General features: G+C 46.1%; 1 protein-coding gene and 1 pseudogene across 8 annotated transcripts in view; one reads left to right on the top strand and one right to left on the bottom strand.

The window, feature by feature from the left end:
- Window positions 1-5022: 5022 nt before the first annotated feature.
- On the bottom strand, window positions 5023-7245 carry LOC103012375 (60S ribosomal protein L4-like; annotated as a pseudogene).
- The window catches only part of SIPA1L2 (signal induced proliferation associated 1 like 2), a 220988-nt gene continuing 204686 nt past the window's right edge, over window positions 6512-22813 (top strand). For 4 of the 8 annotated variants that reach the window (XM_057531393.1, XM_057531387.1, XM_057531388.1 and 1 more), the window contains exon 1: window positions 6512-6738. The gene's annotated coding sequence lies outside the window, so the exon portion shown is untranslated. Of the gene's footprint in view, window positions 6739-7005; window positions 7502-22813 lie in introns of those variants that run through there. The other 4 variants (XM_057531392.1, XM_057531390.1, XM_057531391.1 and 1 more) reach the window with 2 other exon arrangements.

Here is a 22813-nt window from a genome sequence, read left to right as displayed (position 1 = left end):
AACGTTGGTGACCCACTGTGTTTTCGGCACTGAGGCCAGGCCTGACTCAGTGCCACACACTTCGTACCCCAACCTAAATCATCTGGAATCATCACCACAGCCCTCTGAGGTATGGTTGTCCCCGTTTTTCAGATGAGGAAAATGGAACTTTGAGATATAACTTGTCTATAGTTCTGTATCTAAGAAGCATGCAAACCGATTCAGAGCCAGGGTCTGAAACCAAAGTGTGTGAGCTCCTAAAAATCCACTCTTTGGACTACAAAAGCAAGGGCAAAGGTGGCAGATGCTTTTGAATTACATACAGTTTAGGCCTTTTTTTTTTTTTTTGAAGTGAGGTGAAGTGGGAGGGCAGAAGACAATTTTAAATAAGTGGTAAAGTTTGTACAAGTCATTTAGCTGTGGGTCTGGACTGGAGAAGGTAAGGGGTAGAAATATGAATAGGTATGGCCAAAAGCTTGGATCATCAGAAAAGGAATAATCCATCGGTCTTGGACGATTCTCGGAGATACATTGGATTGGGAACATTACAGCAAAGACCAGCATATAGGAAGTATGTTGGTCACTGATCTTTGATCACTCCATCCAATATTGCCTTTCCAGATCTCTATAGCACGTCTATACAACATGACATTTTTAATGTGTTGCCTTTGCACTGTTCTTCAAATTATTTCCTATGTAAAAATCCCAGCTCAGCTCTCTCGTACTTCCTTGAGGATGGTCTCATTATTTCTAGGTAATAATCTTCTTCTGTATCCCCCAGGGCAGGACACAGTAGGCCTCCAAATATACTTGCAGAATCGAGGGTTTTTAAAAAAATTATTAGATGGGTTTCTTCTTAGCTCCTGTGGATAGTATGTGACATTTAGCACACTCTTTAATAACTCTGACATTATTCTACTGGGTTCCACTTGAAGAGGAACACGTGCTTTATTTTTATCAGGAATATTTGCATATTGATATGTCATATCACATCAATATTGTCATATTGATGACAAGGACCAGGAACCCAGCTTTCTGAACTGCGGCTTCACCATTTTCCCTCTAATTGGAGCAGAACTTGGCACTTCTTATTTTGCTTCACAAGGCCATATCCTACCAAGTTTCTGTTTCCATTTTGAGAGAAAGGTGAAGCAGTGCCCAGCGCTCTTCCACATGGGAGTATTTCTCCTCCAAGAAAACAGGACCTGGCATGGACAAGGCACCATATAACTGTTTGTTACATAAGTGAATAAGCCCGTGCTTGACTAAAGGGCACAGCTGTTTCCCAAACATGCGTCACACCATCAGTTCCTGTGGGTTTGCCCACTGTGTTTCCTCTTGCTTGCAGTGTTCCTACTCTCCTCCTGGCTCGGCCAGTCTGATGCCCTTGGTGAAGCCTTTCCCACGTGGCCCAAGCTTTTTGCCTGCAGACAGCTGGCTCTCCTACTCTCCCTGTGGGCACCACTCATCGATGGTCCTGGAGCACCTTCTCATGAAATTCACAAATGCTCCGCTGTACAGCCCTTTGGGTCCTTCGAGTCTGACATAATGCCCTGAATGTAGCACGCAATCAATACATATTTGTGGCAAATTATGAATATTCATTTGACTTAAAAGAACTACTTTCAAAAAGCGAGTTGATAGTAGAGAAGGGAAAGAAGAAATGAGGGTGGGAATCTAAACACTTACTTAACTTGCTCTTCAGGTTTATTACAGTAGATGCATGTCGTCTGTGAGTAGAAGCTTTCTGGAGTGTTTCAAGGAAATCAAACTCCCGTTCTGCTCAGTTCAAAGGTAAATAGATACAAGTACCAGCCAAGGTCAGCCGACAAGCTCAGAATCTTGGAATGGGGTAGACAGCTGGTATGTCTTTGAACTTTACACCTTTTAGAGGAAGATAGGTAAGATTGATGTTGGAATTATTTCAGAGGGAATTGATGTGCTGATTCAGAAGTGCAAAGAGCTTTACTCCCTTGAGTTTGTTGCTTTAGGAGTTCTTAGAGCATGATGAAATTCATAGGAGGAAAAAAAGACTTGAGAGACAGAAAGTCAGGTTTAGAGAACAAGGGAGTCTTTTTTTTCCTGAATTTTATTTTATTTATTTTTTATATAGCAGATGCTTATTAGTTCTCTATTTTATACATATTAGTGTATACATGTCAATCCCAATCTCCCAATTCATCTCACCACCACCCCTGCTTTCCCCTCTTGGTGTCCATACGTTTGTTCGTTCTCTACATCTGTGTCTCTATCTCTGCCTGAGAACAAGAGAGTCTTGACCTGAGGGAAGGTGAAGGTGATGAAACACAAGATTGTTCACCCTGGTTTTTAGGCAAATACATTTTCACACTTCAGAGTGATATTCTTCTTTAAAACTTTAGGGAAGTTTATAGCTTTAATAGAAAAAAGAATTTTTTTTCAGTAAGATATTCTAAGGCCAAAATGATGAACTGATATCTTAACAGATGCTGCAATTCCACAGACTCCGGCCTAAGTTTCCCTTCCCTGAAAGAGCAAGAAACAAGAGGGCTGCAGGAAAGACCAGCGAGGGAGGACATACGCATTACATCTAATAGGATTTCCAGAATATGTTATTTGGTGAAGATGATCGCAAATCATCCCTCGGCTTGGCCTCTTGAATATCTCACAGTCTGCCAGAAGGCGGACACTTTGTAGGTCTGGCCCTCGGTCGGATCACCACCATCCAGAATTGGCCAGGCCCAGTCAAGGGGCCTGGTCATGTTTGCTGAGGCCTAGAACGTTCTGGAGGGCTGCATGTGACCTGTGGTTCTGGGAATGCCAGAAACTCTCAAGGACTTTCATAAATGCACACAACTGTTTACTGTCAGCTACAAGCATTTAAAAAAAATGCCGCCAACTTTGGTAGTGGTCAAGGGCTTAGGTTATTTCAATTTTCTTTCGCAAAACTAGACTGAATCACTTTGCTGTATACCTGAAACTAACACAACATTGTTAATCACCTGTAGTCCAATAGAAACTAAATAGTTAAAAAAAAGCAACTAGCCTTATTGCTAATGTTTATATATATGAAATTAACCAATTGACGTCCTCCCATAAGATTTTGGACACTCCTGGACTTCATATCTTTATTTTAATAGTTTAGTTATGCCTGATGCAGTAATGAACCTTGTCTGTAAGCACTTTTCTTTAAACTTACCGTGGATATATTTTGAAATTAATATATGTATGTATGTCAGAGCAGTCACCTCATGATTGGTTATATTTATAGTGTTTGCATAAGCATTGTTTATTTTCTATTAAAATATATTTTGGTTGTTGAGCAAAAAAAAATAAAATGAAATAAAAAAGATAAAGACTTCCTTATCAGATCGTTATAGTCATTAAGGAACAGGTCAAAGCGTCCTCCTTATCTATCAGACAGTGGACAATACAGCCTCAGCACCAAGAGCCACCTTGGTGACAACCCATGGACCCACACAGTCACTGCTTTACGAGTCCAAACTCTCAGGGGGAAGTGGCTCTTTTCCTCATGGTCCTTACAGAACAGTGGAAAAGATAATGACATGTGCAGTTACATGAAGAGTGAGAAGTACTGTGATAAAGTGCTGTGAAGTGGGGGGGGGGGGTCTATCCTCTGTTGGCTTCTGCAGGAAGTGTCCCTCCAAGGCTGGTCCTGTGTCCATATCTCTCGTAGAGCATCTGCCAGATATGGGGATGGGCACAGGTGAGATGGAGCGATGATGAAAAGCAGGACCCATGTCCTCTGCAGGTTTATATCCCCAGCACCTGGCACCTCTGGATCATCACAGGGTCTCCATACATGTTTGTTGAATGAATAAATGACAATCTTGGTAAATGCTGTTAATGAGGTGACAGTTGGGAGAACTCAGGAGTTTGGTCATGTCAAAACGTTGCTCTCTGATGCATTTTATTATACGCATTCCCATATTGTATGCCCCTATTTTACACAGATAGAAAAGGCTGTACAATATTTACAGGCTTTGGATCACAAAGAAATATAGCATGGGAAGGACCACCTCCAACTCTTAAGAGGGTTATGTTTTAGGGCGTGTTTGGGATAGGGAGGTACAGACAACATGATCTCTCCAGGAAGAATTCTGCTTCCAGAAAAGGAGGATCTGAAAACTCTGAAGCCAGTCTCAGGAAACACAGCCCTAGCAGCTCTCCCACAGTAAAGCCGGCTCAGGAAATCCTACGGTGGAACTGGAAGGTCAGGTAGAGTCTCTTCCTGCTACTGGTCCCTTTAGGCAGAGTCAACTCCTGTATAGCTTAAAAAAAAGTCCTCTGAGATCCTTTAATGTTTCAGCAACCAATTCAAGTGTCAAGCAATTTACATGAACAGTTTCAGGTAAAGCTTCCTCCTGGGTGATCAAGATCTCCTGGCAAAGTAGAAAAGGAGGGTAACAAAAGTTCATTTTCTTTCTCCTCGTCAAGATCAAGATCCAAGAGCGTTTCTCCCTCGGGTGGAGGGCTGCCTGGAGGCGGGGTGGGCGGGCCCAGGGACTGGGCCGGGGGCGCCAGGACACCACGCCTCTCCCAGCCTCCTTCCAGGCTCCGCAGCATTCCTGCGCCCTGGCACCACCTGACCTCTTGCGCGATGCTCCGTGCGTCCTCCCACCCCAGCTGCTGGGGTCAGGGGACCGCCTGGGCGATCCGGGGCGCCCTCGGGGGTCGGCACACAGTAGGGCTTGCCCCTCCCCGCTGTCTTCCTGTGAACGCAGCGATGCGGCGATCCTGCGGCGTCCTGTGGCAGGTGCCTGCGCAGCGCCCGGCAGCTGTGGCGACGTTCAGGCTCTTTGGGGTGGGATGGGGGGAGGCGCGGGGACCAAGCGCCGGCGGGCGCGATTCCCTCCACTCCAGAGAGCGGAGGCGGGGCAGGGACACTGGCAGGGGGCGGCGCGGAGCCAGATTCGAAGGCGTGTGTGCGTGTGTGTGTGTGTGTGTGTGTGTGTGTGTTTCTCACTGCCTCTCTGATCAGGTCTTTATTCAAAGTGAGCTGTCCAAAATGATTTGACCTTCAAGGGATAAACGCATCTAAGTTTATGCAGCAGGATTCTTCTCCTCTGTGGTGGGTTTTCTTTTCTGCGGGCTCCCCAGCGGCCGGTTTCTTGGTAGCTGCGGCCTCCTCCCCCAGCCCCCCACCGAAGGCTTCTTCTGCTTCTTTATGCCAACAGCCTCCTTTCCTTTCTTCCCTACAGAAGGCTTCTTGCCTGGAACCCCTCCCCATCGGATCCGGCTTCTACCGCCGCCGCTGCCCTATCCACCTGGAGTTTGTGATTCTCAGCCTGGCGAAGAATGATGCCCAGCTACACGGTCTTTGCACGTGGGTTTAGTTAGATTCAACATGATTCTCAGGTTTTTCAGCGGATTCTTCTTCAGGACGCTGCGATGACTCTTCTTGCGCCGTGCTCTGGGGTTTTCCAGGGTTCTGCCAAGGTCTGTGTTGAGCGTCTTGTGCATGGGAAGGTGGTAGTTACTCTTGAAGGACTCAAGTGCCCTACAGATCATCTGACTTGCTGAAAGGAAATCTGAAACGGTGCCCACCGGGAGCAAGTTCCCAGACGTTCAGTTTTGCTTACATTAAGCAGAATCATTCCTTTTAAAGGGAAAGGAGAATTAGGGAGCCAGGGATGTTCCTCAAGGCCTCGATACCATCGTCCCCATGACAGATGATGCAGGGTCCCCTGCCGTGCACACCCCGCGGTGTCTCACTTTGCCCTTTGCCAGCGCGCATTTGCTCAGAGGCACAGACCTTCTTGATATGATTCCAGGCCTGCAGTTTCTTAAGAAGCGCAACAGCCCCCGTGTTCGTCTCGTAGCCTTCAACGTTATCTTCCACCACCAAAGGAAGTTCAGGACTTCCTCAGTGCAGTGACCTTTAGCCATGACCAGCGCCGGGAAGGCCGAGGCAGCCAGGGCAAAGCAGATGGCACGTCACTGCGGGGCCAACGTGCCGGGTTTGGTTGGCTCAACGTGCGAACCCAAGACACATCTATTTCCCCAGCTAAGAATCACATTTCTCAAACTGTAGGAATTAAAAAAAGATTATGTCTTGCTCAGTAAGAATTTTCGGCAACTGTCACTGAGAACGCAGGAAGACACCAATTACGACATCCCCGCAACAGATTCGGGGTTTTTAACTTATCGGTGCCAGAGGGAGGGGTGAAAACGAGTCCCGAGGAGGACAGCGACGGCGCCGCCGGACTGCGGGACCAGGTAGGCGGCGCCCCGCTCAGCGCCCTCCGCAGGAAGACCGCCGACCCCTCCCGGCCGCCCCGCTCCAGCGCGCCTCGGGGCCTGGGAACCGCGCACCGGCTGCGCCCCGAGCCCAGCGGGGCGGCGGGACGGACGGCGCCCGCGCCCAATCGCGGGGCGGGGCCGAGGGGGCCGGCAGGCGGCTGCCAATGGGAGGCCGCGGGGCGGGCGGGGGGCGGTGCCGCCGGGCGGGCGGGCGGAGGTGTCGGGAGCCGGCGCGGCAGAGCGGGAGCCCGGGAGGAGCCGGCGGAGCGGGAGGAGGACGGAGGAGGAGGAGGAGCAGCGCCGCGCCCCCGCCCCGGCCGCCCGCCCGCCCGACCGCAGGCCGACCGCTCCAGCCGCAGCCGGCGGGTCCCGGCCGCCTCCCGCCGGAGCCCGGCGCGGGCAGGGTCCGGGCCGATGGGCAGCCCCGGGCTGAGGCGGGCGGCGAGGCGGCGACCCCGGTACGCGCCGCCGCGCGCTCGCGGGCTGTAGCAGGTCCCGGCGGACTGCGTCTCCGAGGTGCGTTCGGGGCGAGGGGGGTTCCGTTCGGAAGCCTCCGGGTCGTGTCCGGGGACCGTCCCGAGGTGAAGGGCCCGCCCTCGGGGGCGCCTCGGGGGTTGACGGGGGGCCGGGGCGCGGGGCGAGGGTCCGGCCGGCAGATGCGCCCGCGCTCCCGAGCCAGGGGTGGGAGAGGAGCCGCCGCCGCTCGTTCTCAAACTTATCGATCGGCTGAAAGGTTATCCCGTCTCGTAGACGCGAGCACTAAGCAGGACTCTCCGGGCGCACAACGACTCCTCCGTGACTAACCGGAGAGGACAGAAAAAGGTTGCCCGGCGCGGTTCCCCGGCGCGCCGGGCGGGATCACTTGCTGAACTTGATGCGGGGTTTATTCCCCGGGACGGCGTGTGCCCGGGGCGCGAGCCCTCGCGGCGCCCGCCCCTCTTTGTAAGGTCCCAGCGGCCGGCGAGCGCCCTTCCTCGGGGCCCGACGGCTCCCCGGCTCCCCCGGCTCCGCGTCTCGCTCCATCCTCCGCTCCCGGTCCTGCTCGGGCCCCCGTTTCGTGGAAGCTCGTTTGGCCAGGTCCCCGGAGTATCCCCACGAGCACCTACAGATTAATTTTCAACCGCGCCGCAAACCCAAAGAATCAGTCTCGGTTCATCGTCTACCAGCGAGAGCCGATGCTTCTCGGGAAGAGAAAACAAGTTGGCATGACCCCTCTGGGAGATATTTGTCATCATTAACCTGCTTCGGTTAAATTAATTCAGCCCAGGATGACTCCAGCGTGAGTATTGGAAACATCAAGTGCACTGGTCACGGAATGGTGGTCACCAAAACCTGATTTTGGTAAAAATTGCAATTGTACAGTTTTGGGATTTTGTTTAGATTTAGACACGGTTTTTGATAAGGATGGACTTTTTTTTTTTTTTTTGTAAACAAAGAATCTTGGGGATTCTCATAGGTTTGCTCAGTAAGTTCAAAATAGTCACTTAGATGTTTCTTTTCTTTGCCTCTTTTGTCTGCAGTTTTCATTTCTAAATGTTAACACTAGATGGCTTTCTTATGACAGGCATTTAGTAAACTGCCCTTTTGAGTTGCCTGTCTGCAATCCAGGTTGTAATTTTTCCAGTTTTCCAGTTAGTAATGGGAGAAAAAAAAAATCTCCAAAACTGTTGCTTTCCTTGAAATACATTACTTCCCTATAAAACCAATATTTGTGCAGACATCAAAAGATGGCCTATTATTTCTGGCATTCCTAAAGATGGTTTTCAAGGGACAACTTGGTTACTGTCTTTAGTCACAAATTGAAGGATGTCTGTTTTGACTTGAGGAATTCAAAGTGCTACAGTGAGATTTGTAATTCTATTTCTATAACATTTCTGCTAAGGATGTTTTCTGCTTAATTTAGTAGTTCATTGTTTGATTCAGAGAAGTATAAAAGAATATTATTCTTGAGAAAGTGCAGTCTTTCTTGAGTTTTCGGTACACATAACACTGATTCTTCCTGAAGGCTCTGTTGAGATGGAGTTGAAGTATACATGCATGAGTCATACCAAGGATTGTGTTGGGGCCATCTTTATTCTCCCCAGTTGATATCGCGTGTTTCATTTCTAAAGTACAATGGCCTGTAGTTGGCCATTTTGGTAACATCGGGTTCTCAATTATGTGTTTTCAGTACTTTTTCTCTAAAACAAGATCATGGCAGCCTGTCCAAATCTTGCCTACGTAGGCAAACTTATTTATAAGCTGGTGAAATATCTCGACATTCCTTATAGCTGTTATTTATTGTGTGTCGTGCCCAGCCTAAAATATGATATGTTAAATTTGTTGGTTCTAAATTAGAGCATATTCGCAAATAGCTGAAGGGGGGAAAAAAAAACACAACCTCTCTCGCAAACATCTGGGAAGTTGGGAATGAAATGAAATCAGAAACAGCTTTTATCAGTACCCATATGCTACCTATAGATGGGGTGAAATGAACTTGGATAAGAAGCAGTTGTAAGCATTTGGTCTGGAAAATAAAGCAAGAGATAAATGGAAGTGGAGCTTCTGGCTTCAGAGTATGGGCTGCAGATTTTCCCTAGTTGATTTAAGTGTATATTTTCCATCACGTGCTTTTGATGTTTTTAAATCTTAGTCTTTCTCAAAGAGCTTTAATTTTCAGGAATGTAAGAGGGAAATTATCAGTATCAGGATTTGACTATTATGATACTTATTGTAGTTAAAGCTGTGTAATAGGGTTTGTACGTTTTGTTTTATTTCGTTTCTCTTGAGACTGGAATGGTATTTAGAAGGGTTCCCTGATACCTGAGCTTGGTAAACACCTGTGCACCTTGGGGGATCTCTTTACCTGAGGCAAATGGGTTACTGGGTTATTCATTTTGAAAATCTATCTATTCTTCAAAGTGAGGAAAATAATAGTGAGCTATCTTGAAAGGGCAATTGTCTGGTAATTGAAACTGGTTTGAAAGTGCTGTGTTTGGTCATCAAAACTAGTTTAAAAGGGGTTGAATTTACTGCATACTTTGCAAAGAACTGTGTTTATGTTGATACAGCCCCCAAACCCCAGTCATGATTGGTAGATGCAAAGGTGTTTTGTTTGTCTGTTTGTTTGTTTGTTTGTTTTTGTGAGATTGAGGAAGGCATTGAGCCTTTGAATTTACGATCTACTTAAGGTGACGGTTTAGGATTACAAATCCCTTCAAAGATATGCTGAATTTGAAGAAAATTCAGACTGTTATTGTTAGCTGAAAAGCAAAGGGTTTTCTTTTTTTTTTTTAAATCTGTTTTGAACTTGCATGAAATATGAAGTACAGGCCTAAAGAATATAGGGAACCGTGTTCCACATTTTCTCCTTCTGTGAATGTACTTAGTTCCCTTGCAGGGTGATGGGATAGAAAGAGCATTAGGCAAGAAAGACAGGAACCTCTCTAGCTTCCTGCCTCTAGTGCCTGGCACAAATGAGTTTGGATAAAGTTTTTTCATGATCCCTTTCAGCACCAAAATTTTAGGTTTCTTTAATGTTTCAAATAAATGTATGGATTAATGAAAATGACTGATTGGGGTAGTTTATATTTTTTCAGGATTGTGTCTTTTCTTTCTTTGGTTTATGAAAGTTTGTATGTGAACATTCATGAGAGTTATAGCTTACTTAGTTTACCTGGAAATCAGTGACTCAGAAATTGCTTTTCTGTTGCAATCACATCTAGCTGTGACCCCTTTTAAAGGAAGGATAACAGTGTGATAGGAATTTAAACGCTTCAGAACTTCAGAGGTAAATTATTTTGATCCTTTCTGAACTTGATTCATAAACTTTGGTTCCAAAGAGTGGTCCAGGGGAGCCGGATATTACCCACAGTAGAGGTTCTGTTTCTTGGGAGATTTCACATTTAGCATAACCTAATTCCTTGAGATATGTGTATATGTACACACACACACATATATATATATATATATTTTTTTCCCCCCCTGTACAACATTGTATAGCCAACTTGGGTGATAGCAAAGAAGAAGAGATGCAGTAATTTGAGTCTAGTTGTCATAGCCTCTCTGTACCACAAAGGTCCGTAAGGTCCCTTTACGTCGTTCCTTTACTTTTTTTTTTTTTATAAATTTATTTATTTATTTATATTTATTTTTGGCTGTGTTGGGTCTTCGTTTCTGTGCGAGGGCTTTCTCCAGTTGCGGCGAGCGGGGGCCACTCTTCATCGCGGTGCGCGGGCCTCTCACCGTCGCGGCCTCTCCCGTTGCGGAGCACAGGCTCCAGACGCACAGGCTCAGTAGTTGTGGCTCACAGGCTCTAGAATGCAGGCTCAGTAGTTGTGGTACACGGGCTTAAGTCGCTCCGCAGCATGTGGGATGTTCCCAGACCAGGGCTCGAACCCGTGTCCCCTGCATTGGCAGGCAGATTCTTAACCACTGTGCCACCAGGGAAGCCCTACTTTTTGTTTTTATCTACCTGTAAATTAAAAATCGGAAACACATCAAATTTTAGGGATTGTCAGATTCATCACTGTGTTGTGGTATAGATATATTGAACATTTACAACAGCGGTTACTGTCTACTATCAATGCATTTCACACTGATACACCAAAAAGAAAAGAAAAAAAAAAAAAAGGAAAGAGTACGCATGCTGACTTAAGGAAAGTTCTTCCCATCCAGAGAGGGCATTGGTTAAAATTACCCCCATGTGCATATATACTCACTCACACACAGACACTTTTCCTTTTGCACAGACCAGTGAAAACTTCACTAAGAACCAGGGTTTGGAAATCAATGACCAGCTCAACTAACCCTTGTTTGATGCTTGGATCCCTTTATATACTCTGCACGTGATCTAGTAAGGGGTGGAGAGTTCCACCTTTCTCATGTTTTTGACCACTAGGAGGTGTTTTTTACCTGTAGAGTCGAAATCTAATTCTACCTGTTTATTTGAATTCCCCCCCACTTGGTGGCCTGCAGAGCGAATCCTTCTGTACAGATGTTCCAGTTGTTCACTGGACAATACCTGTCCAAGTGGGGCTCAGAGCCAAAGTCTTCCCACTCACCTTGACCTGCGCAGAGTAGAATAGGGGTGCCCTTCCTTCAGCGTGCATGTCCTGCCTGCACTGATACGGTCCAAGTTCACATTCACTTTTCTACCCAGACTCAGTGAGTTTCCTCACTCAAACCCCTGGGTCCTAATCACATGCTGTCTTGAAGCCACGTCTTCCCATCCTGTCCTAATGTCACTGCAAGACCTAACATTTATTGGACTTCATCTAACTTTATTTTATCTTGTCCTTCCCATGATGCTTTTGGGAGTTTGATACTATTATTTAGCACCTTTGCCTGCCCTCTCAAACAAAGGCTGTCTGCACATTAGATCAGATTGTTTTTTATACCTTACCTAAGTTGCTGATAGAATTGTTAAACTGGCTGAACTACGAATGGTGTCTCTGGAAGTTTCCTTCTAGGTTTGGTTATAGTTAAGTACTGATGCTCCTGATTTCTTATAACTAGCCCATTACTGAATGCCTGTTCCACACAGATATCCCGAAAGAGCACGTCAGGCCATCTTTACTGGTTCTACTGACCAAGGTACTCTAATAAGACCTGAGTTCCTTTTCAGTGTGCCCTAGTAACTTGAACCGTGCTCTTCGTGGTGGGAGATTAAGAAATAGATGTTCAGTGACTGACTGAGTGACTGAGAAGCTAGGGCCACACTGTGAACTGTGACCTCTGCAGGCCTCAGGCACTAAAAAGAAGGGAAGAAGCATAATGTTGTGGACTTCCCTAAACTCATCTTGCAGTTTGGTATTGTCTTCTTTTGAATTGCTTTCAGATAGTTGGGGACGAGAACCACCTTTTCCCAATTTCCCAGTGTTTTAATTAGTTGGTACTCTATTTTTCCTATTTCACAAATAAACATTCAGCCATAAGGGGTGTCTTGAGTGCTACCGATTGGATTACTCCCTATTTTTCACTGTTGCGTAGTTGCTACATCGGCCAGAAGAAGCTCCCAGTTAGTTGAGCTGTTTAGGAAATCAGAGTAGTCCAAAGCAGGCTGTTCAGTGGTGTATTCAATTACTCTGAAGTAAAAAAAAAAAAAAAAAAAAAAAAAATCTAGGTAAAGAGCTAGTGTTAAAAATGGTTACTGTGGAAAGTAAGAACTCTTGGGTGAACACAAAATTATGTATGCTGAGACAAACTATTGTGTAGATGTTAAAAAAAAAATCTCTGACTGTAATGCTTAGGGCACAGTAGCGGGTGCGGTCTGCATGATTGCTTTCGCTGTCTTCAGGGGGGTTTTGATAATCGTTTGGTTCCCTGTGGAACAGTGGATATTCACATGGTTCAGGAACAGGGTGGGGATACAGTCCTCTTCATATTGAAGCTTCTAATGAGAAATTTTAGGAATCACACTTTGGATGCTTCATACAGGACACATGCTGTTGTTCGGAGTGTTTAATGCCCTAATCCAAAGAACAATTATTTATTTGTAGTGGGGTCTCTAAACTTTTTCCAGTGTGCAGCCCATCTATACAGAATCTCCTGTGTGTAGTGTCCACATGTGCACATACACACGTCTGTCTATATGTGTTTGTGCATGTGTGTATATGTACAGTATAGTGTGTGTGTGTATATATATATACACGTATATATGTAAAACTTTCCCATGCTAAGATATGGACACTATAAAACAGAATAATATAAATTTTGAGAAGGCTGATAATAAACAAAAATGAATGTTGGAGTATTTTCTTGTGCATCTTAAAGGCTTGCTCGTTACCCTTTGAAATGTGTGGGCCAGGTCCCGAGACCACTGTTCTCCCATCCTCTCTGCTTAGAGTTCACAGCTGTTTGGAAACAATTTCTAGGGGGCCTGCAGGGTCTTGTGAGGGAAGCTTAAGACAGATTCTACCCTTCATGGACCCTCTGTTTACTGTACGTATTCTTTTTCCTGAGGACAGTTTTTACCCTGGCCAGTTTTCTTCCAGAATTGGTTGTGGGTTGCTTAGCTTGAGGTTTAAATTTTGGGGGGGGGGAGCGGAGAATGATAGTGTGTTGGAGGATACCATCCTCCTTGCAATGTTTCTAGTTGAACTCAACTGTTTGGGAAGCATTGTACTATCGACACACAGCCGACACCAGACCCAGAATCAGGATAGAAGGACGTAACTCATCATTTGCTCATCCAGAAACTTCTGAAGAGTAAGAACAACTTTGAAAGTGCAGATTAACGTTGGCTAGAACTGTAGCACACGGTCACCCCTCGTGCAAGGGAGGCCAGTGTCCCAGCCTCTGGAGGGCTTGTGGGCTGGAAGGGATGATGGGAGGGCAGGGCACCCGCACGCCACCCAGCCTCCCTGTGTGCTGAGCGACTTTAATCTATAGCATTTATCATTGCCTGACATGATATTGTATATTGATTTTTCTATGTTTGTCTTCTGCCTCGCCTCAATAGAATATAAGTGCCATATGGGCAGGGACATTTCTGGTCATTACTGCTGTATTCCCTGTACTGCCCTGGTTTCTGCCACATAATACGCACTTAGCAAATGTTTGATAAAGGCAGGATTGAAAGCCCGCGGTTTAAACATGAAAGAGCTGTGTGTCTTGGCTTTTGTTGAACTAAGTAAGTGTTGCCTTAAGGTTCTCATTATTTCTATTGTAAATGATCTACCGAAACAGCCTTTTATGCCTCACTTTATATCTTTTCTGGGTCACTTGAAATGACCTGTAATTGAACTCTGATATCAAACTGGTAAAAATGGAGAAGTAGTTTCTGAAGAGGGTGACAGCAGAGTTCCATCTGTTACATCAGGACCTTTATTGCCCGGTTCTGAGAGGTGTGGTTTGGGGAGGGTGGGCACCCTGGGGTGAGAGGGTGTGCTTTACACCTTTCCCAGGTTTCAAAGTCTGATCCCAGCTGATAAGCACACTGTCTTGGCCTCATTGGAATCAGATGAAGCTGCAGTTCACATACAAGCCTGGTTTGGACTCCTTAATAAAGATAACTGGCAAGAGAGGATTTCTGAATTGTGCAACGTTCTCTTTTCTCTCTCAATCCATGATAATTTCTACAGGAAATAATGATTTTTTAAAACCGATCAGTAGTATATTGTACACCTTCTGTTAATTTAGTCCTTTTAATTTGAGGATGGCAGAGTACGTTGGAATATTACTTACGCCTTACGTATAGTAGGTGCTCCGTAAGCATAGCTTTAATTTTACAGGTAGAAGTCTTTTATCTTAATATGCTGGCCTACTACTAATTTCTATATTGCATGAATTCAGGGGGATATCATTCTAACTCCTGCTTGTTTAAATGTGTGTATTAAGGTATGCTATGATGAGAGCTGCAGGCGAGGCTGAGAGATTAGCCTAAATAAAACTAAAATCACCGAATTTACCAGCCATTTTGTTTATTTGAGGGTCATCGTAAGTCATTTGCTTGGAATAATGGATCTGTTTTCCTATTTAAAAAGTCTTAAATGGTGAGAGGAGTGAAAGAGAGAGGCTAATGTTTTTGACTTAGGAACAGGATAAAGAACTGGGGAGAGAGATTCCTGAAGGTAGACTTCAAAACAGCAGTTGCGCTTGAACTTTCATTTATGGTCTCTTGCAGACTGAACAAGAACCTTGCAAGGCTGATGGGATTATCCCCCTGTACTGATGCGAAAACTAAGATTTAAGGCGAGAACACACATGGCTTTCTGAATCTTAGTTCTTAGAGTTTAAACCCATCTCTCTGCCCACTGTGGCGGCCTACATGCTTTATGAGGGCCTGTTGATCTCAATAAATCATAAAAGAAATGGGGGGTGGTGGTGAAGAAGGTGCATGCAGAGGAAAATGCCAGAATTATCCCACTACTGTCCCTGCAAGCGGGAAGTGGTGGCGGGGGGCAGGCTCCTGAGCTATTGTTCTAGCCTCCAAATGCCCTGTTCTGTCGGCCAGTGGATCCTCTGTTATTCGTGAGAAATTTTGTAGTTTGTGGTGAGGCAGCAGTTCTGCTGATTGAGCCAGGTTCTCTCGTCTTTGCTGGGAAGTGAGAGGGCGCTGCTGTGATCCTGCAGAGAACATTTCTTTAAGCTCCCGAGTCTTCGCCAGTATGAAAAGAAGGAGCAGAGGAAACCAATTTTCGTTTTGCCTTTATACTTCGCTAGATTTGCATCATCTTTGTTTAAGTCAGTTGAATGTGAAGCCCTAAATAAATTTCAGGCATTTAGATATTTGAAAGGATTCCTCCACCGTTACTTTACTCACCCAAAGAATAAGGGCTTGCAGCAAAACAATCCCCTTGCAAATGCAGCCCAGACAGGCTCTGCTCACCTTGTCACTGAATTATCAGGCATTAATAGTGAATCGAGAATGGGAACAGCCAGGGAAATGCTTGGCTGGCTCTGTTCCAAAATATTGTTTCCCTGGTAGAGAAAGCAGGACAATTTGTTTAAAACTGGCAGTCAGCCAGTCCGAAGAGCTCTGACGCCATCCGTGCAGTAACTGCTCTGCTCCGACTGCTAATTTTAGGCCGGTTAAATCTGGGTGATGTCTGATGGCTGCTGTTGCTGTGTGTCTGGCTATGCGGAGCTTTCTAAATCCATCCTCCCAGCCTGGCATCGCAACTCACAGTTCTTTCCCAGACGAGCTGAAGTGCAAGAGGGGATGTTGAGTCGGCCTAGGATTCGTGGAAGGAGTGAGGAGCAGGCCCTGGGAGGGTTTTAGAAGGCACTGCCTTTCATCTGACTATTTTCTTCGGCGCTAGGTCCACAAACACTTATCCCGCTGAGCCTCCTGCTGTGGGAGGGCCTGGAGGAGGATGCAGACAGGCCCAGCCTCCAGCGAGCAGCCTCGTGACAGCATTCACTCCTTTTCCATCCATCCCTGCGTGCTTTCACCTGTTCAGAGCTGACCTTCCTGGGCGTCCCTGGTGGCGCAGTGGTTAGGAATCTGCCTGCCAACGCAGGGGACACGGGTTCGAGCCCTGGTTCGGGAAGATCCCCCATGCGGCGGAGCAACGAAGCCCGCGCGCCACAACTACTGAGCCCACATGCCGCAACTACTGAAGCCCGTGCGCCTAGAGCCCGTGCTCCGCAACAAGAGAAGCCACCGCACTGCAACGAAGAGTAGCCCCACTCGCCGCAACTAGAGAAAGCCCGTGCGCAGCAACGAAGACCCAACGCAGCCAAACATCAATAAATAAAATAAATTTAAAAACTGACCTTCCTGGGGAATTCCCTGGCGGTCCAGGGAATTCACTGCCGAGGGCCCCGACTTCGATCCCTGATCAGGGAAATAAGAGCCCACAAAACCACGTGGCGTGGCCAAAACTGAACTTTCTGGAAAAGGTAAAACTAAGGAGAAAGATGAGAATTTTTAAAAAAGCATTTGCAACATCCCATGGAAGAGCACAGTAGCATTTCTTTGCTGTTGCAGAAGACGGAGGTGGGGTGAGGGCTTGGTGGAGTGCTTCGGCGTCCGCGTCTAACTTACTTTGCTTCCAGGGCAGTGAGTAGGAGCCAGTTTTCAAATGGGGACTCGGGGCCACACAGTCTTGAGGTCTATTTAAACTTAGGCGTGCTAAGATTTCCAGGTTAGCAGAGGGTGCCCTTAGGGTGTGAGACCCTGGGGGCAGGGACCTGGTCACTGTGTCCCAGTCCTCTGGCCCAGGGAAGTGTCTGGCACAGTCAGCAAATGAACCAACTCAGTGTTTCAGTCCTCAGGGGAACCTTAGGGTGGTCCTGGAATCAGTCTTCCTCATGGTGCTGATTCGTAAATATGAGAATGTAAGAGAATGGTTTACCACCTAGGCCTGCTGATTTTGGTAGAATGGCTTGCCCTGGTAGGTGATAAACTGTAGGTGTGCTGGCCTGGCTGATGGCCACGCATGATGTGTATTAGAAGATTCCTGTGTAAGATGGGCACTACAGCTTCTTTCAGAGGAAAGACCCTGTGGGTGGTAGAGGGCCTGGTGGGTGGGCATAGTCAGGAGAACATTCAAGGAAAAGGGAGGACCCGAGTTAGGCTTTGGAAAATGGTCAGGGTTTGAATTTTTGTTGAAGGGCTCTTGTATGCAAGGCCACTCCTGGCTGTGCAGGGGACCAGCAAATACAAATCAAACTCTCTGTCTCTTAGCCCTTTGCCGGATCATAGCACTGTCTCCATGAACTTACACTGCCTAAAACCAAACTCAGATCCTAGCCTGGTTTGGGTTTTGCAACCCCAAAACTGAACTTTATTAACAAAAGCAACTTCAAGAGAAGTGATGGACATTATTTTTGGAGTGGTGATTAACTTGTCTATCACGTAAGGTAGTCAATTCGATTTTTTCCCCATTGTAATTTGCTAAAGGTTATAGAATGTGTCTGTAAACCTAAAGGGGAAAATATTTTGGACTCATCAGAGATAGAAGGCAAACATTTTTTTAATTTGAGATGTAATTGACATATTATGTTGGTTTCAGGGATACAACATAATGATTCCATACTTGTATATATTGTCAAATGATCATCGTGATAATCATCACAATAAGTCTAGTTAACAAACTCTAGTTAACATCGCCACAGTTACAAAGTTTTGTCTTTCTCTTGTGATGAGAACTTTTAAGATCTACTGTCTTAGCAGCTTTCTTTTTTAAAAAAATTAATTAATTATTTTGGGCTGTGTTGGGTCTTTGTTGCTGTGCACAGCTTTGTCTAGTTGCAGCGAGCGGGGGCTACTCTTTGTTGCGGTGCGCGGGCTTCTCATTGAGGGGGCTTCTCTTGTTGTGGAGCTTGGGCTCTAGGCGCACGGGCTTCAGTAGTTGTGGCACGCGGGCTTCAGTAGTTGTGGCTCGTGGGCTCAGTAGTTGTGGCTCGTGGGCTTCAGGGCGCAGGCTCAGTAGTTGTGGCGCACGGGCCCAGTTGCTCCGTGGCATGTGGGATCTTCCCGGACCAGGGCTTGAAACTGTGTCCCCTGCACCGGCAGGCGGATTCTCAACCACTGCGCCACCAGGGAAGCCCGGCAACTTTCAAATATACCTTACGCTATTATGAATTATAGGCATTATGCTGTACATTACACCCCCAGGACTTGTTCATCTAATTAACTGGAAGTTTGTACCTTTTGACCACAATGTTTTGGTATAAAATCACTGAATCTGTTTCAGTTATTTGTCCAGAGAATACCACACATAGTATTATATTTGGGATTCAAGGTCACATTGTTTTGTTTTAAGACTTTCTGTTTAGGAATTTATAACTTTTGGTAATTGATGTACCGAAGTGATTTACTTTGAAATTATTTTGAATAATCAAAGTTTTAAACTGAGGCAGCCTTAGGAAGCATGGCTGCGGACAGTGAGGGCTTAGGTAGCCCGAGCACCTTGTCCATCACCCCGGCCTCCCTGGGACACGTGTTCATTTGGTGTCCGCGTGCTCTTTTTATGTCGCAGGAAGTAGTCGTAAATGCTGGGTAAGATTCGCATTCTCCTTTAGATTCTAAAGCAAGACATCTCAGCATATTAGCGTATACTTGCCCTCGGCTTTTTATCATGCAAAATTTCACACATACAGGTAAGTTGAAAGAATTACTTAGTGTAGTGGACACCCATATACCCACTGCTTAGATTCCACAAAGTGTTAGTATTTTACTGTGTTTGCTTTATACGGATCTATCCACCTCTATCTACCCATCAGTCCCTCTTTTTTTTTTTTTTTTTTGGAAGCATTTCAAAATAAGTAACACACATCAGTACACTTCACCGCTAAGCACTTCAGCAGACATACCATAAATGAGTTTAAAACTCACATTCGTTTTTGAGGCAAAGTTTATAGAGTGAAATGTATACATTTTAAGTGTATCGTTCTATGAGCTTAGACAAATGTATATACCTATGTAACCCATACTTCTATTAAGATATACCTACCACCCCAGAAAGTTCTCTCAGGCCCCTTCCCAGTCCCCGTCCCAGGCAACCACTGTTCCTCCCCCCACCTCAACCCCCAATGGTAAGTTCTGCCAGTTCTTGAACTTCATATAAATGGAATCCTGCAGTGTGTACTCTTTGTGTAAGGCTTCTTTCACTCAGCATAGTGATTTCTGCTTTGCCATGTACTTTTAAATATATTACGCCAGGCTGGCTTACCTCCACCTTGGCCACAAGCTCTTTTCAAAGATCATATTGTCAAGTGATACTAGAAACAATTTCGTTTTAGGTATTTGTGTATTTTTCTTAAGTCTCATCTTCCCCCTTCCCAACAGAGGTGTGATTTTCATATTTGATTGGGCCATTTTCTGCCTGGGTTTCTCCTATGTATTCTGAAAACCAGGTGCTTCTTTTTTTTGTGGGGGGGGGCCTTGCCGTGTGGCATGTGGGATCTTAGTTCCCCAATCTGGGATCGAACCTGTGCCCGCTGCATTGGTAGTGCAGAGCCTTAACCACTGGACCACCAGGGAAGTCCCACTAGGTGCTTCTTTTGTTAGTTTGCTAACACGTGCTGCAGGGCCAGCTCGGGGCATTCAGCTGAGTTCTCTTGCTTCTGAAGAGATGGATCCTGACACATTATTCAGTTATTGTGTCTGCTACTTGGAAAACTTTAGGTAAAAGAAAATATATCTATTTTTGCAAAGCTTATTCTTAGCTTTGTGATTAACTTCTTAAACAAGATTTTTTGTTTGTTTGTTTTTAATAAGGCATCTTTGAGGAATACAGTTGATCTTCTATATCCACAGGGATTGTTTTCAGGACCCCCCCCTCAAGATACCAAAAGCCAGGGACACTCATATAAAATGGTGTAGTGTTTGCATATAGTCTACACACATCCTCCCATATACTTTAAGTCATCTCTAGATTACTTATACTTCCTAATACGATGTAAAATAGTTGCTGGTGCGTGGCAAACTCAAGTGTTGCTTTTTGAAACTTTCGGAGTTTTTTAAAAAAATAGTTTCAATCTACGGTTGGTTGAATCTGCAGATGTGGAACCTGGGGATGTACAGGGCTGACTGTAATTTCTAGTTCAAATGCAACAATTTGGAAGACTAAAATTTCCTGACTTTTGTTTTATGACGCTATGTGGAGACTAACAAAATAAACCTGAAATATTAGGAGATTTTTAAATCACCTGTGTTGAGATATTGGCTGATAAAGTAAAATCCTCGTTGACTTAAAAAATAAAATTCTAGGGACTTCCCTGGCAGTCCAGTGGTTAGGACTCTGTGTTCCCAATGCAGGGGACCCAGGTTCAATCCCTGGTCGGGGAACTAGATCCCGCATGCCGCAACTAAGAGTCTACATGCTGCAACTGAGAGTCCACATGCTGCAACTAAGAAGTCTGCATACTGCAACTAAAAAGAAAAAAAAAAAATTCCCTCGTGCCGCAACTAAGACCCAGTGCAGCCTAAATAAATAAATAAATAAATATTTAAAAATAAAAATTAAAAAAAATCTGTTTCTAGACTTAATTAACTGCCCCCTTTGCTATACCCACTATTACTGGAGTTCTGAGTTGCTAAACCTCTCCAGCCATGATCAAAACCAGGAAAAATGTTCTCATCAGTACTAGTTTAATGTTTATATATAAGGTACACACACACACACACAGTGTGCGAAGACTTTGCCTTAGGGCTGTATTGGTTAGGGTAGTTCTGCCTGCTCTAAAAGAGACTCCAGAATACAGTGTCCAGACAAGAGACAGGCTGACTCCTTTCTTGTGTGACAGCCTGAGATCTGGGCAGGTGGGCTGCTGTCCTCCACCTGACACTCAGGGACCCAGGTTCCTTCCATCTTGTTTCTCCACCGCCGGGCCTGGGCCTCCCTGCTTGCAGGGAGCCGACTGGGCATGTCTGCGCTCTGGCTGGCTGGAAAGGGAGGGGGCGCCCAGGAGGGGGTCACCTGAAGACCCCAGGAGGGGTCTGCATCACTTGTGCGCTCATCCTCTGGAGAACTCAGTGACCTGACCACAGCTGACTTCAAGGGGGTGCCGAGCAGTGTCATGGAGACGACCCTCCACGCGCTTCTGTGCTTATGCTGTGGAATTGGCCTTGCCTGTGGCATTGTGGGCGCTCCGATGGAGTAGCTCACTTGTCAGATGCTTCCTGCCTGCTCTGTCCTGCCAGGTACCATCTTAGGGAGGGACTCAGGTTACAAGGGTGGGTAGGCAGAAAGGGGTATTGCTCTTATGGTACTTTCACTCTGGAAATAGAGTCGATCTCCTAATAATATTGCTCTCAGTGGATTTTTTTTTTTTTTAATTGGAGGCAGTGCTGTCTTCGTAAAGTGAAGCTTAGTTCTGGGTGGTGGAAGGGAGAGTAAAGTCTAATAATAATGAGGTTGCAGACAAGACTCTGTCACTTTGAAAAAAATGTTCCTGGGGACGTGGATTAGGGAATATAATAAAGGACCTCGTCCCCTGTTTAAAATTCAGACTCATAATAGAAGGCTTAAGAGACACTTGATGAATGGGATCCCAGTAATCATTTATTCAGGAGCCAGAGAGTTTCTGGGGAGCAGAAACCTTCCCAAAGATGGCAGGGGCTCTGGCTTACGTGTCATTCAGAAGGAAGTTCCCTTGGGTCCTGGGGTCTCTCCCACTCAGACAGGAGCTGTCACAGGGTCACGGGCGAAGCCTAAGGAAGCGGTTGTGCATGTGACTCCCCCCTCCTCTAATGAGCTAACATTGCACGGCTTTCCCCCCAAATAACTCTGAATAGACTATTTGCCAGCCGCTTGAAAGGCTCTTGAAGTGATAGTCTGTCTGATTGATGGGAGTGGCTGCCTGGGGGAACCAGGGGAGCAGATGTGAGTCTGTCCAGGCTTGAGGGGCCAAGGTCAGTGCCCCCTGGATGCCGAGGGTGATGCGGGGCGGGGGAGTGGCCACCGTGCATGGGCTCTGAGTTCTCTAGCCCTGTGGGCTTCCAAGGATGTGCAGAGTGATTCTCCTGGAACCAAACATAGATGTTCCTTCCAGATGGTCAAACTAAGCGAGAGCGTTGCCTGTGTCGTTCCCCACTAACCAGTGAAAAGGGGGGGAAGAAAAACTCCTGGCTGAAATAAATGACGCTTGACGTTTTTTTAGGGACGGGGAGGCCGAGTGGTTTTTATTTCAGCAGGAGCATCCCGGCCTTTTGATCATCTGGAAGTTGCCTCGGTTTCCTCTTGCTGGCTGCTGTCTGCTCAGGAGACTGTGCAGAATGGGTTGCACGGAGTTTGCTAATTTTTGCCAATAACTTCAGCGCGGAAGGATTCAGGGAACCTCGCGAGCGATGAGAGCACAGATGCCAAGGATAACCTGGAGCGGAGAGGAGAGCTCCTTGAACCTTTCCCTTGATTTGGGGGCAGTAGCCGCGGCTGAGCAGCTGCAAATGGTGTGTTTGCAGTTCACACTGTGGGAAGTTTTGGGAGTGTTTTTACATCGTTTTGTTTGTAGTGAACAAAAGAGCCGTGTGGAGCTGAATCGGCTGATCACATGTGTATCAATTCCCAGGACTGTGTCTCTCTCTTAACTGAAATGTTAAACTTATCTGTAAGGGAGGAAAACTGGCCTGGTGATGGATTGGTGTCTGACTACGTCCTGCATTACACGCGTCTAAGGTGTGTGCACTTGGACTTTCCATTAACGGGTCAACATTCGC

The sequence above is a fragment of the Balaenoptera acutorostrata genome, chromosome 16, assembly GCF_949987535.1.
Source record: "Balaenoptera acutorostrata chromosome 16, mBalAcu1.1, whole genome shotgun sequence".
Taxonomy (NCBI): Eukaryota; Metazoa; Chordata; class Mammalia; order Artiodactyla; family Balaenopteridae; genus Balaenoptera; species Balaenoptera acutorostrata.
The sequence above is the reverse complement of the archived record's forward strand: the minus strand, read 5'-3'. Positions and strand labels throughout refer to the sequence as shown.